Below are 15,838 nucleotides of genomic sequence, written 5' to 3'. Positions count from 1 at the left end.
GCATTTACTGTCGAAACTTCCAGTTGACCGCCAGGGGTGGCGGTTGCTTGGCCAATCGATCACCTTAAGAAACCACCCCTTAGTACTTTTTAGTTCCTGGGCGTTTTGTTCTCCGACTGATCCCTAACTCCGTTACAACCTTAACCAACATGTAGAGGGCTCTTAACTCGCTCATGGACATCTTTTATCTCGATCTTTCTTGCATTGGATATCCACCTGCTGAAACCATTCATGTTCTCATTGGATCTTCATTCGGTTCCAATTAAGGCAGGTTCTCCACCAACTTCATCCAGATCCATGAATTTTGGGGCCAAAACATGGATTCGGATGGCCCACAGCTTCTTTCGACTAGAGCCTCGAGTACTCGGACCTACAATTTCGGGTCTTGGGTTAGGAATATCGGGGTTATTACACTCTCTATTCATCAAAGCCCTTGGTCGGCATCACAATGAGAAAGTGAGTGCTTTGTTGCATGAAGAGTAAGGTTGGCATAAGCATTCAATTGCTTTGGAGATTCAGTCAAGGTGGGCCAAAATCATTGACACAGATTCATTTAGATGATAACAATACACCTCGATTTGGAAGCCAAATGCAAGTGTCTGTTTTTCTGCTAAGTCAACAAAGCAACTATTTAGAACAACAATACAAAATCTCTATGGTGGCAATTGGTGTGGTCTCCCTATATGCATAACAGGTTTGCAATTCATGCTTTGGGTTGCTATTCAAAACCATCTTCCCACCCTGGCTAGAATTGCTCAATGGAGTGATATTAGAAACATTAATGCCTCTATGGAGGTGAAGTGGAGAATCACAAGCATATGTTCTTTTAATGCCACTTTTCTCAAATAATTTGGTTAGAAGTCCTCCATTTTAATGGCTACAAGAGCGGTGTGGAGAGTTCTTAAGAAAATGAATTTCGACGGGCTCAAGAACATTTCTCAAGTGATTCAATTGTCTCTCATAAGAAGTTCAGCCCATTGGCGGTCATCTACCGTATCTGGGGTGAGAGATGTAGGCAGTATTTTGGAGGCTCTCAAAGCTCTGCTAGTGTTGTGCTACACCGTATCCTCAACGATGTTTGAGGGAGATTCATGTACTTCGAAAAGCTAGTCATCGATAATTAAGATAACCATGCATTCTCTCATAGATGGTGGATGAAGGCCCCCCCCTTCACCTTTGCACTCCCCGAAGTTTGTAATGGACCAAATCTCTAGAGAACTGGCATTTCGTCCATTGCAACTTTTTTGTGGGGGCGAATTATGGTGGATATGGTACCATTAGGAGAGATGATCATGGAAGTCCGATCTTTGCTCTTGCTGGCTGGGTGAATGATGATAATATCCTCCGATTAGAGCTTATGACTATGAATAGGCGCTTGATGATCACATCTTAAAGGGGTTTCTCTCAGGTTCAAGTGGGTTTGAGACTATTAGCCATGGCTCCAAGGTGGGAAGTACCTTGGCATGCTGTACAGCTCATTGGTGACATACTTGAACTTGTGCTCTCCTTGCGATGATGCACTTTCTTGCACATGGTCAAGAGAACTAAACTTCGTGCTAACTTCTTAGCCAACTTCTTTGATACAATGGAAGAAGTAAAGTTGGATTATAGTGCCTCCAAGGGATGCTTCTCAGCCTTGTGGCGGATGATGCCTAGAAAAGCATACTTCCGATTGTAATCTTCTAATATTATTTGTAGCATACCTATTATCATAGCACAAGCTCCCTGTTAAGAAAGAAATAAGAAAAACATTACTTTTTTGAGTAAAGTATTAGCAAGGAGTTTCATATTAACTTAATGAAAAATTTACATTGGGATCTCCATAATGAGGCTTAAACTCTTGTTGGATCCCCTTTACACAAAAAATTACGTCTAAGTCACAAGCCAACTAACACCGTTTGAGAGATGTTAAATTTGTTCATGAAATGACTAAAATACCACCTCCACACACACCTAGCCTCCCACAACCCCCCTCCATGCTGAAACCTAGCCACCTTGCTAGAAATCACCCACCATCGCCCCATCTTGCTAGAAATGATCCACCACGAGCTCCATTATTGAAATCACCCACCCAAGAATAAAGGGACAACCACCACGGCCCCCCTTCACCTTGCTAGAAATCACCCATTTCCACAAACATTTTTCATTGCTGGAGGAACTTATCCCCAACCTTTACTCGCTAGGTTTCACCGCAAAATCTTGAGGATTGCATTGGACGTAAGCTACCATAGACATTTTTTACCAGTACAAATGGAAATGAGACACATAAAGCACTAATTGAAGTTGATGGTTTTCGTTCTTTGTAGATCTCTAAGAGCAAACTAGATGATTTCTTGAGGAGATAGAACTGTGGACCATGCTATTATTTTTTTCATGTTGTTTCTTTTGCTGTAATTTTTATTTCTCCATTTAATTTGTGATGATTATAACTTCTTATGTTTTGTCTCTGATATCTTAGATTCTTGACTTGCTAACTTCATTCCATTTTCTCAAGATCTAAACAAAGGGAAGATCTGAGGGAGTGGGAAACAAAACTACAGGAGGGTGAAGAGAGGCTTTGTGAGGGTAGGAGGATCCTAAACTAGAGAGAGGAGTAGGCAAATTAGAATGACAGAACATTAAAAAAAAAAAAAAAAAGAGCTTGAAAAGGCAGAGAAAAGGACGGAGAGAATTAGGGGGGGTGATTTTCCGTAAGGTGAAGGTGGGGCAGTGGTGGTTTTTTTTTCACAAACAAACTTAACACCTTTCAAACGGTGTTAGTTGGCTTGGAACCTATACGTAATCTTTTGCATAAAGGGGATCCAATAAGAGTTTAGGCCTCACTAAGGGGACCCACACACAAAATTTTCAAGTTTAATTATTATAAGAAAATCCTTAAATACGGATACAAGTATAGTTGGAAAGTAACGAGATAAGAAGAGAACTCCTTTACATAGTTAGTCAAAGGAGAGTGAATTATGGGATCAATAAAGATGATAGAGATAGAGTCTCGAGTCTATTTGTGTTCATTTGTTGGAGTCTGTGGTTGGCTAGGAATGAAGTTTTATTTGGCACAAGGAATTGGTCCACGATGGCGGTTGTTAAAAGAACAGAAGGAATTCATGGAGTTCAATGCGGGTTTGAAAAAAAGTCTTGCAATCAATAGTAGACCTCTTCATTCAATTCTATAACTCTCCCAACACCATAAACCTTGGTCATCACCCCCCACAAAGGAGAGTCGGGTGGGGAATTGATTCATCATCAGAAATCATAGGGGTGTTGTTGTAGTTGCATTCTCTAAACTATTCCCTCTAGCCTCTGTTATTCAAGTTGAGGCTATCCTTTTAAAGGAAGGTCAGTTACAAAGTATTTCAAGATCTTCAACTCACAAGCAAAAGTGGACAATCTACAACTCATCAAGCTCCTAGAAAATGACTAAACCCCCAAAACCAATGATTGTTCTTCCCATACTATAGGATATCACTCTCTTGAGCATTTGATCTATCTCATGTCATTTTTCTACACCTGTAGGAAGTCAAATAATGAAGTTGACTTCCTAGCTTGGAAAACCTTGTCTTGCACCTCTAGGATTGAGTGGCAGCTCCCCTTCCCTCAGCTGTCTCAACAATGTAATTCAATCACCTTAGGTGCTGGCTTTTTTGAATGAAAATCTAAAAGAAGAGAGTGTCAAAGTGAGAGAGATACTTGGAACTGAGATTTTATCATACACAGTCAAATTTAATAGATTTCTATGAAAGAGGGACAAAGGAAAGAAATATGATATGTAACAAATTAATAGATCCCTATGAATGAGCAAGAAGGGGGAAAAACAAGAAAAATACACACAATAGTGATTATTTAGTGCGTTTCTATAAAATGAGCGAAGAGAAAAAAAATCACACACATAATCACAATTAATGAGCTCCTACGACGGGGAAAAATAAAAATAAAAATAAAAAAGAAAACAAAGGAGATTTCTTTTGATTAATACATGGGACACATGGCGCTTGAGTGGATCTAAAACTACCATATCCTTGGTCAATATTTCTTAAATAGAATGAAATGAAAACTTAATGTTTCCATATTCTTACATGGTTTCTTACTGTCTAGACAATCATCACTTTGTGCTCTAATTCTTTGGGTTTCTTATTCCATAATTGATCCCATATGATGGGTTCTTCAAGATGAGGCATCATGGTCTTGTGAGATACGCACTTAAATTCCGACACTGCTAGTTAGTTACGTGTGATATAGAGTTGCCAAATTTTAACATGCTCTAAGAACCTTTTTGCCATTATAAATAGAGCCACACCTTCACCCTTTCTCTTCACCCAATGAAGCTTAATTACTTTATTATGAACATGGCGATTAAAGCAACAAAATTATGTTCCCTTCTTTTACTCCTATCCCACTTCCTTCATTCTATTGCACCATCTTATGCTGAAGGATAAATTAAGAAAGAAAATACGCTTGATGCACTGAGGAGAGAACATCAAGAATGCCAACTTTGTTTTCAGCAACAAGAGCGAGATTCCAGTCAGCTACAACAATGCCAACAACGTTGTGAAGAGAGTGGGGGCAATACCAAACTTGACAACCAACTTGATGCACAAAGATAGTGTGAGAGGCGTTGTCAACAAGAAGAGCAAGATCTGCGCAGCAACCACAACAATGTTGAAGTCGTTGTGAGCAAAGATTTGAGCAATACGGCTGGCATGAGGATGAAAACAAAGAGCGCGATCCTCAAAAAGAATACCAACAATGCCAAGGGCATTGTCAGTGTAGGAGGTTGACTCACACCAACTACGATAGTGTATAAGACGCTGCGAGAAGAGATTTGAGGAGGGTGGTTAGAATAAGAATGAAGATAACCAACACAATCCTAGAAGACAACATCAACAATGTGAAAGGCGTTGCCACAACAGGAGAGAGACCCAAGACAACAACAACAATGCATGAGAGGTTGTGAGGAGAAATATGATGGGAGAAGTTGGGATGAAGATGAAGACAACAAATGTGATCCTTGTAGACTATATCAGCAATGTAGAAGGCGGTGTCAGCAGCATGAAAGAAATTCAATGTAACAACAACAATGTCGAAGACCTTCTGAGAAGAGATTTGAAGAGAGCGAAAGCAACTTAAAGAAGATAATCGATGCCAACGAGATCCTCGTAGACAATACCAATTGTGTGAGAAACATTGCTAGTAGTAGGAAGAGATCCACATAAACAAAAACGATATCAAACAAAGCTTTGAGGAGAGGTTTGAGGGGAGAAGTTGGGATGAAGATGAAAACAATCGGCATGATTCTCATAGATAGTATCAACAATATAGGAGGCAGTGCTAGCCGTAACAAAGTGATCCAATGCAACAACAATAATGCCAAAGACGATGTGAGGAGATATTTGAAGAGAGCAGACAACATACTAAAGATGGTCGACACGAGCACGATCCTCGTAGAGAATATTGACAATGTGAGAAATGTTGCCAACAACAAGAAATAGATCCACATAAGCATCAACAATGCCAACAAAGCTTTGAGGGGAGAGGGGAGAAAGTTGGGATGAATATGAAAACAACTAGTGTGATCCTCATAGACAACATCAACAATGTAGGAGGTAGTGCCAACAACAACAAAGAGATTCAATGCAACAACAATAAGGTTGAAGGCACTTTGAGTTTGTGAGGAGAGATTTGAAAAGAACATACAAAATAATGTAGACAACGGATGGCAACAAGATCCTCATAGAGAATATCATTAGTGTGGGAGATGTTGCAAACAACAAGGAAAGAGATCCACATTAGCAACAACAATGCAAGTGGCGCTATGAGTGGGGGACATGAAGAACAATAACCTCGAAAAACAATATAATGAAGTAGAAGACGCTAGCCATGCACACAATTAGTGATTCATCAAGTCTACGAGTATGTAATAAATAAAATAAATTTCAATAGCTCTTCACGAAATAAACAAGCTTATTTCCCCCCCCCCTCTTAAGCTTCAATTGTTTCTTCTCAAGAATATTTTTTCAAAAAAGTCAACTTGTAAAACATGAAAATGAAAATTATGAACTTGGATTTTTTTTTTTTTTTTTTTTTTTTTTTTTTTTTCTTTTTTAATATATATTATTTAAAAAAAAAAAAAAAAAAAAAAAACTTGATTTTCAACGTATAAAATTTTAAAATTATGAAGTTTATCATGTAGAATTACATCGAAACAAGCAAAATTTAGTAACCAAAGATTTGTTGACATTGTAGCAAACATGGACTCTATCTTACATAATTGTTAGTCCATGGATTCCTACTCAGTCACTTATGAAAACATTCTTGAAATTAGGAAAAGAAAAAAACCCATACCAAATCTGATATTAAGTAATCAATTAGACAAATAATTTGCTGTATGTATGTAATTTCTCTCTTATTTACATAAATAACCTTAAATATTTTACCTTGCAGAAAACCTAAGCAAGCCCAGCTCAGCCATGGCCAGGGGTGATGTATTCTATTCACCAGCTCAGCTCAGCTCAGCTCACCTCACTTTCAAGGTGGATAGATTTTGCTTTCTCTGCACAGATAAACTACCAAAGAAACCAAAATGATGTCGGCCGGTTGGGTTGGCTCGGGTCGGTCCAATAAGAGAACCGCTCCCATTAAAGAACAAAATAGATTCCTAATCTAGTGGAACAAACTACAGTGCACTGCACACTAGGAAAAAAAAAAAAATTGGATTTTAAAAAAAGAAATTGAAAGAAAGAAAAAGAGAACTACGAAGCTTCGTGGAAGCTCACCCATGAGCACTCCATTTAACAACGCAGTCCCCTCTGTTTCCTCCCAAACAATTTCTCTTTCTCTTCCTCATGTGATCGTGTTCTTCTTCTCTTCTTCTTCTTCGTGTTCTGGTGGTTTCACATTCTCTGTTCCACCATGAAATTCGTGAAAATAAACCCAAAAGCCTTGTTCCGGTCCATGTCCATGCCGAAGAAGAGCAGATCTTCTCTGAGCCGGTCCGAACCAGCATCGTTCGCTTCATCGTCTTCTTCAGAATCGTCTTCTTCATCATCAACTCACCTGAAAGACGTTCAAGGTGGTTCATCAACACCCACAAGTGTTCTCCGTTCTCACTACCCACAAAAAGAAGTCTTAACGGGAAAATTCGCCGATTTATCGGCCGATATGACGTTCGAGCTGGTTCAGTCTTTTAAGCTCATCGACAGAGACGGTGACGGTAAGATAACGAAGCATGAGCTTGAAGCGTTGCTGACTCGGCTTGGGCTTGAGCCGGAGAGTGAAGAGGAGCTGGGTTTGATGTTAATGGAAATCGATCGAGACGGAGATGGGTGTGTGTCTCTGGAGGAGTTTGGAGCCGTCAGCTCGGCTTTCGGCCCGGCTTGTAACTCGGAGTTGCGTGACGCATTTGATTTTTTTGACGTCAACCGTGACGGAAAGATCTCGGCGGAAGAACTGCTGAAGGGGTTTTTGGCTATTGGTGACGACCGGTGCACGTTAGAGGATTGCAGGCGCATGATAGCGGGTGTTGATACCGATAGGGATGGGTTTGTGTGTTTCGACGATTTTTCACGAATGATGGAACGTCAGAGATGAGGAATCTCTCACCTTTATTTTTATTTTTCGATTTTCTTGTCTTGGGGGGATTGATTGTATGTTTATAGGTCTAGATCAGGATTGGCTACACATTTTGGATCTTTGAAAAGAAAGATCATAATTGACCGTTGGATTATGGTGGATCATTTAAAAAAACAGAGATTCCCAGATATGCGAGAAAGCACTGTATGAACCCTCCTCCTATGGTCCAGTCTCCATTGCTTTATCTTCTATAATATACTCATGAAATTTTTCTTTGATAAAAAATATACTTAAATGAATTTTAGAGTAAAGAAAATTTTTTGGGGTGGCTACTGGCTGCAAAAGGGTTTGGATCCGTTAAAAGGGAGTAGACAAACCTTGAAAAGCATGTTTTCTTGTCAAATAAATTCTACTTAACCACCATTTCAATGTCTACCTAATTCAGAGGACTTTTTGAAAGGGTTCATTTGTAATTTGTATGACTATACTCTCATGGTGCTAGAGGGATCGTGCTAAGAGGGATCGTGCTTGGAAGTAGCGCACAGTCCAGATGTATTTTGAGGTCTAGATAAAATCTGGACAGTTGAATGAACATTTTATTCAATGGTTCAGATTTGCTCTGGGCTCCAAAATGTATCTGGACCTTTGACTGCTAGGAGCAACGTGTTCTTAAGCAGAATCACTACTAGAGATGTTTGATGCCCCTAAATAGAGAACCATTGTTATTTTTTTTTTTTGGGTAAAAAATTTCATTCAAACGAAAAGCGCAAGGAATCATACTTACATAAACCCGATATCCAACGAGTAGATAGTGACCAGTCAGTCCGATTTCGAATCATCTCCCTCGACGGGGAGCACTCTGTGCTCTCCGATGACTATTAACTACAAATTATAGGAGGCTCCTTTGAGCTACAAAGTTACTCTCTAGGGATCCTGACAATCACTTTCTACCATGATGCCATCTATGCCTTCACCAACTGCAAGTAATAGCCCTTCCCTTATACTCAAAACTTCACCCTCCACAATAGTTTTGAAAGCACAAGGAATAGAAGATGCAGCAATAGCAACCCCTGCTGCCTTGAGAATTACACAACCCAAGCCACCCTTTCTATTGTTTAAAGATGCATCAGTGTTTATCTTGAAATACTGTGGAGGAGGGGAGACCCAAAACTGTTGTTTGCCTTCCTTTACTTCCTTGACCTGAGGATGCACCATTGAAGTTATAGTTGCATCGGAGAACTCCAATGCACCTCTAGTTACTTCTCCATCAAAAGCAGCCTCTTCTCTTCAAACAAGAACCTCTTTTAGGCTTTCCACAACTTCGAACAAATATGAGGACCCAAACTTGAAGTTTGTTGTTTTGCCTTCTACTCGGTCTAACATGTTGCTCCATGTCTCCGTGTCAGACCGTGGCGACACTGCGACACGGGTGATATGTCGCTCCATGTCGCCCGATTTATTTCCCCCTTGTTTCAAAGGGTATTTGGGGTTATTTTGACCTGAGATTTGATGTGTAGCCTAATTTGAGGCCAATAAACACATTGAGAGTGTTATTTTGACTTAAAACATCACCTAATCTAAAGTTTCTAATTATCACATGTCCGGCTATATGCGAGCAAAATTGGAAGTTTGGAAAATTCATATAAACTAACGTAAATATGTAAAGAGAACACAAATATACAACTAGTAAAGAGATGTACTAAAGTTTACAATTCATTATACAATTATGTTGAATATGGCTCATGCTTCATATATTGTTGCCGATGGACACGGGGTCCGGGAGGCCGCCCCGGTAGGGATGTGGGGGTAGCGCCCTCGAAGCCTGTAGAGGTCCTATGTTACTTTGGCAAACAACAACCTATTTCTGGCTTTCCACAACTTCGAACAAATATGAGCAGCCAAACTTGAAGTTTGTTGATTTTGCTTTCTACTAGAGATGCTTTTATATAGAGAACCAAATTTCTCTTTCTATTTCTCTATTTTTTTATAAAGTTATTGTTTTTTTTTTTTTAAATAAAAAAGAGGAGAGCTACGTATTTACATCAAAACTCTAATCCGAGATGAAATCAATGTTGTACATCTCTCAAGTTAATCTGAACCATCAAATAATGAATCTGAATGCAGTTTTGGCTCTTGCAGAATAATTTTTGATGCAAAGCAAATTGAAAACGAGTTGCGTGGAACTCCGCTTGCTTTGCTCCCCTTGGGGTGTTGCTGTTCAACATTTAAACATGTCTGTATGAATCTAAATGAGAGGGTTTGACGTTGTGATTGCATCTTATGGCATCATCAATCTAGAATTCAAATAGAGTGTACGCGTCTCCACGAAAAGAAAAATGTTTATTATCCTAGAGTCTTTTTCCAACTAATCTAATCACTTGAGGTTCTTTATTTTTATATTTATTTGTTGAGAAAGTGGTGGCTGAATGACTGTGTAAATTCCTTGGCTAAACGCTCATAGAAATCCTACATTAAATTTGGTAGGATTAAATCTACATCGCACATCATAAGCGGTTCAGATTTAATTCGATAATTTTATTGATTAGATTTATTTCATGGCCGTTCGACTATATTTAAGCCTTATTTATTTTACTTATTAAAATTAATAATTAAGATATTGTCCCATCCACGTTATAGTACTATAAGCCTATATAAAATGCTAGACCTAAAATGCTAATCTACTTTTTAATAATATATTATATTATAATGGTTTTAATTAGGTTAGATAGAGAATGTAATGCAAGAATGTTTAAGGGAAATTTGTACCAAAGGGCGAAACATGGGGATAATTAATTTATTCCATAAACTATTTTATCTTTTAAATAATCACCGAAGACCTTTATGGAGGTGGTGAGCCTTTATTATAATAACCTCCACCCTCACAAGTGGTTGTAGATTTAAGCTATTGAACCGGTTCATTCTAGCTTTTATAAGCCAGTTGACCCAAGCATGGTTCAGTTTGGTTTAGAAATCATTAGTATAAAAATTTAGGTCAATGACCATTTTTCTTTTATTTTTTTGTAATTGATGTATATGAAAATACGTTTTCCCTTATGATGACCACACTAGATGCCGTAGTTAGAAAACCAGATTTTGACTTGGACGAGCCATCCATGTTGAGTAAATGAAAAAAAACAATGACTTGGTTAGGAACTTTGAATATTCATATTCGTTACTGTAAAAAAGACTTATTTGGTCCAAGTCTTGTTATGCTACTTGTGACTTGTTATTGAAGACTTAGCTCTTCATATTATGCTTATATAAACCAACTAATAATGGAAAATATAAGATATGATATTAAAACTAACCTCCATTTATCTAAACGAATAATTTTATGAAATAGTGATGTTGCCTAGTGTGCACTCCTAATGTCTACTCATTTTTATTTCTTAAGGTAACTAACAATTTATTCATGAGATAGACGGTTACACAACATCAACTCCGAGAACTCGGAGGTCCAGAGCCAGTGAGAAGTCACAGGCCATGCCGTCCTTGACCGCACAGATGGCCCCCGATGGGCTAGGGCATTGGCTAAGCCGTCTTGGGACCCTAAAAATAAGTTTAAAATCCACCCACACAGGGGAAGGGAATCATTAAAAATATTTTGCACCACAAATCAATGTCAATAGACTAGATCCCCTCTATAGGATACAAATTGTTTTGAAACAATCAACTGGACTGTTGGTTTAGTATTAACTCTGATCCATCCTTCCGAGGATGGCAACCAATGAAACACCAACAGAGAAGAATGTCCAACATCGAGGAAGAAGGTCTGAACTCCAAAAAATGTTGATAGCACTTTGAATAGTTTCCTTTGGGAAGATATCATTCTTGGAAAACACATATTCATTCTTGGATATCTAGAGCAACCAAGAAATGAATGAATGTTTAGGTCACCTTCTGTAATCCATTGGATTGCCTTCTTTAGAATTTCTCTTCCATGGCAACTCTAAGTTCAGTTGTGATGAAACTTAATTCATTCTCTCTTGAGAAAAGCTAAATGTAGGGGAATTCATAAGTTGCTCCATTTCTTTTTTCATGGAGTTAACAGATCTCCATAGGTTTCCAAAAACCTGGGAATTCCATCATTGAAACATAAACTTACATTCCGTTGTTTCTTCATTTAGTGATGGCCACCTGAATCAACAATTAGAATGGAACACGCTTTAGATGCCATGATGAGTATCTTCACTAATCAATGATCAACAAGATTTCACTTCCTAATTGATTTCTATCCATATTACATATTGACATAAGAACCATACGACTAATTAAGTAGCAGTAAACACATCAATAAAATCTTCTTCTTCTTTTTTTTTTAGTAAACTTACTAGACATTGAATCAAATAAGCACGAACACAAAAGGTCTTTGGTGTTGTTGCCTTCAAATTTGACTTCTCCAAACAAACCAAGGTTCAACTTGAGAATTTAGTTCAACAGCTGTGTATGAGAACAAACATTGAGAAATGCCGATCGTGTTGGTTAGGTAATTGGCTCTAATGATCAAGTCAGTAAGTGAATGCAACATCGTCCCCAATAGGTGAGGTGCAAAGGGCTCAAAATTGAGGAGTTGTAGAGCCAAAAAGAAAAAGAAATGAGCATATACAAGATGCAATAAGCATGACTCAATTGTGTTCAATTACCTTTGATTGGGGTAGGTTTGTGGTTTATATGAAGTATATGTCTACTAGATCTTCCGACCCTGGCTTTGATTCTCTCTTCACTTGACATGTAGGACCAATTGGTATAAGTCTTGGCTTGATATTTAGTTTCCATAACTGTTTTGCAGATTCATTGTATTATTTTATTTGATATCAAGTATCTCTTGTAAATACGACATGACTCTAAAATCTAATCCTTTTCAACTACGAGTTACTGGGGATCCTTGAGAAATGATCCTGAGCTTCTCCTGTCATTAGGCGAGAGTAATCCCGACCTATTATTGTCCTGTGCTGTTATTAAACCATCTTGAAGACATAGGGTCGAACCCCTCAATCGAATATCATGGACCTGATTGAACCACCGGTTGAAACTTGAAAATTATACAAGTACTAATAAAAGGAGTTAATGATCAAACATGTTTAGGCAAGAACAACCACAAGCTTTGCGACCCCTTCAACGGTGCATTCTTAATCAAATGTCAATTCTTAAAAGTAGACTTGACCTAGAATATTCCTTAGCAGGGAATCATTCGTCAATTAAGTGGTTGATCAATATTTCATTCCCCTATTGTCTTATCTATTGTATTTCACTGGTGATTACTTGAAATTAAGAAATGCTTTCTTAGTCATGAATAATTTCTCTTGTGACTTTGATGAAAAAAAAAAAAACAAAAATTACTTATGCTCGTGACAATTTAAAAAAAAAAAAAAAAAAAAAAAGGATTGGTGAGTGGAAGTAACGTATGAATTCAGATAGAAAAGGATAGAGAAGAAGACGAAAACAAAGTGCGTGTTAAATTATAGAGAAAACAAAGCTCCAAAATGCCAGGGAAGACTAAGGGAAGGAAGAAAATAAAAGGTTTGTTTGATTAATGGACTCAACTCATTATCTGAGAATGACACATTTAATGGTTTCCCTTCTCTTGTAACTTTCACTGAAATTTCTTCCAGGTTTCTGTTTATGGTTTTTTATGTAAAATTCTATCAGTAATTCCTCTAAGTGTAGTATGACTAAATACTCATATTTTTATTCATCGAACTTTTAAATTACATGTAATCTCTTTGTTTTCCAAATAATTAGTATTTAGTCCAAGTTGTCAGAATTATAATTTTCTTAATCATGTTATACTTAATCACGATAAACTTATTTTGTAAAAATAATTTTTTTATTTAAAAAAAGAAAAGAAAATTCCGTCCTTCACCCTAGTTTTAATCCTGTTTTTGTCATGTTTCCCCTCCCCCCTCCCTTCCATAAATTATAAGAGTTAAATAACCCTAATGAAAGCTATTGGTCTTTGTGCAATCTTTGTTTCACTCCAATAAGGTACAGGAGATAAGGGTGCAAGTTTGGCCTTGATGCCCTGAACTTGCCTGAGTTCGCCCTGAAGTAAATTTAGTTTGGACTTATAAATCTTGTCTTGAAGGATACGTTAAGGCCATCATAATTACGGTGGGCCTGATTGATTCAAGACTGGATTTAGGCTTAGTGTTTGACTAGGGTCATCCCATTGGAAGTCTTGATTAGAGTCAGGGTTGCGTATTTGACTAGGTCTGGCGCATGCAAATAATCCTAATTAGAGTCAGGGTAAGCATTTGACTTGGTCGGCCCACGATAATGGCCCTGGTTAGTGTTGATTGTTTGACTAGGGCTAACCTAACCCTCCTACTTGGTAAGTTTGTTTTGGCAAAAGTGAAAATGGAATTATGCATGGTTTTATTATTTTGTGGTTAAGGTTAAGATTAGGGTTAGGTGTTTAATCCGGCCCAATTCAATTCGGTCTTATATGATTAGGATTAGTATGGAAGTAGGATATTCGGGATCAAGACACATGTTTTAAAAAACCCTGTACAACCTTACTTTATTACAACCTTAACAAGGTCTCGTTTCTCAGTAGTTTTTGTTCCATGACATTAAGATGAATGAAAAAATTAAAATAAAAATAAGAAAGTTCTATAAAGGAGGGAGGATAAAAATTCAAAATAAAAAATCTTCTAGAAAGAGAGGAAAAAAAAAAAAACTTGTCATGTATAATGGATTTTTATAGAAAAAGGGGAAAAAGGGAAGAAAAATATTGATAAAAAAAAAAAAACAAATTGCTTCAAATTAACCAAAAGGTTAAAAAAAAGGAAACCAACGGGGGTTGGTCCAAATGGTAAGCAGCTTGGTTCGTTTAAGCAATGTTTCGTTGTGAGATTCACTCAGGTGTGTGAAAAAAAGAAAAAGAAGAAGGTATTATGATTTATTTTAAAATATAGGAGAGAATGAAAGCTTAGAATTCATATTTTTGGGACTATCTGAGGTAAAACTTTGAGATGAAACATGAGAGTAATAATATATAGAAAGTACATGGGAGAGAGAAATTTACACACATATATATTTACAAGGCATTTCAAATGATATACGAAGCGGTTCATTTTTTTATTTCTGCTCTTCACACTTGAACCGAATCACAATCAAACAAATAACCGAAACCAAACCCAATTCGACGATCTTAACCCGGAGCATAGAATCCAACACTGCTGATTAGAAACGAAAGTTCTCTAGTGGGCCTTAGTGTCACCAACCCAACAACCACATCCATAGGCCCAATATAGCTTGATGACTTGTCTAGAAAAAGATAACTTATTTGTTAGGTGAAGTGGACTATTCACCATGTGGGCTCGTTAGGCCCAAAAGCCCATTCAACTTCAAGTTGTGGGACACTTTTTCTATCATGGGGATGGTACTGATCCAAGTAGGGGTGTCAATTTTGACGGTTCTGATAAGTTTAAGTTCAAATTGGTCCCAATCGCTTCAATCTTTTACCATTAGAATCAGAATTTTCATCATAAACAGTAATTGGAATTAAGATCTGGTCAATTAGGTCCAGCTTATGTGCAGCTCAACTATACTCCCGAATAGCTTTTGTGTATAACTTTGATGTAACGTGTAGCATAGAACAAGGAACTTGGGTAAACTGACAAATATTGTTCAAAAGTGTACAAGGTAGTAACGATGAGTATATAAAGCTAATAAACTCTTAAAAATATTAGGAAAAAATAATAAAAAGTTAACAGGGCTAAAATTAGAAATTCAAATCTAACTAAGAAACCAAAAATGCCTTAAAAACCCACTAAATGATGTAATTTGGTGGCCAAAACGCCTACAAGCGAACGTGGGACTGGGAGGACACACTACATAGAGTGCCTTAGAAACCCACTAAATGTTTCAAGCATTATCGTAAAATCGAAACTACTTCGACTTCTGTTTGGATTTCTGCCTATCCAAACTTTCCAGAAACTCATAACTAATACTCTCCGCATCAGGGAGAGGCAGACCCAGGACCTCATTCACTAAGAGGCATTGGTTGTTGCCAACTGAGCAATACTCTTTCCTTTTCTCATCCACACCAATCCCCATCCCCCCCCCCCACCCCAACAACAAACCAACCAAAAGCCTACCCACTTTTAACACTCACACACAACTCAAAAAAAAACAAACACCACCATATTCTTCGTGTTCTAATGACACACCACACTCTTATAATTTTAAAAAAAAAATAATATTTCAAATATACAAACCCGCGCACCACCCCACCCAGACACACGACGGGGCGTTGAACCAAAAAAAAAAA

The 15,838-nt window shown here is 37.6% G+C and overlaps 1 pseudogene; it reads left to right on the top strand.

Annotated features, from left to right (window-relative positions):
• The first annotated feature begins 6,794 nt into the window (after positions 1-6,794).
• On the top strand, positions 6,795-7,897 carry LOC149007684 (putative calcium-binding protein CML35 pseudogene; annotated as a pseudogene).
• The last annotated feature ends 7,941 nt before the right edge of the window (positions 7,898-15,838 follow it).

Source organism: Hakea prostrata, chromosome 8 (assembly GCF_041222555.1).
Source record: "Hakea prostrata isolate BN-2017 chromosome 8, UWA_Hpros_2, whole genome shotgun sequence".
Lineage (NCBI taxonomy): Eukaryota > Viridiplantae > Streptophyta > Magnoliopsida > Proteales > Proteaceae > Hakea > Hakea prostrata.
Note: the sequence above shows the minus strand (reverse complement) of the source record. Positions and strands in the feature narration are given on the sequence as shown.